We start from the raw sequence: 633 nt of genomic DNA on the forward strand, positions 1-633 counted from the left end.
ATATATATATATATATACCCGTATGTATACGTCCGAGTATGAATGGGTGTGTATGTTCGAGTACTTGAGTGTTAGAGAGAAAATAGCGAGAGAGAATCAAAGAGTATGTTTGTATGTGCGTATGGATAAAGTGAAAAACCTCTGGTGGCCTATAATGTCATGGTTTATTCAATAAAAGATTATTGGACAAGGAGAAAAATATATTCCCACTATACTTTTGTTCTTTATAATATTTTCATCTTTCGCCTTTCATTTGTCTGGCCATTCCAATACTTTTGTATATATTATCCTAAGCAATGCTGAAACTGTTTGTATGTGTGTGTCTGGTGCGCGTGTGAGTGTTGCGAGTACTGTTTTGTGTTGTTTTTTTCTTCTTTCCATTTTGTTCTTGATGGGATTGTCTGGAACTCTATTATTCAATCCGATGTGTGGTCATGATACCACTTGGTAAGTTATATGTTAATAATTACGAGAACACATTTACACGGTTATTTATTCATATGTAAATATGTATGCTTAGCTATATATGTGTGTATGTATATATATATATATATATATATATATATATGTGTGTGTGTGTGTGTGTGTGTGTGTGTGTGTGTAACATAATTATATAATGGAAATATGGGTATA

Source organism: Octopus bimaculoides, chromosome 8 (assembly GCF_001194135.2).
Source record: "Octopus bimaculoides isolate UCB-OBI-ISO-001 chromosome 8, ASM119413v2, whole genome shotgun sequence".
Lineage (NCBI taxonomy): Eukaryota > Metazoa > Mollusca > Cephalopoda > Octopoda > Octopodidae > Octopus > Octopus bimaculoides.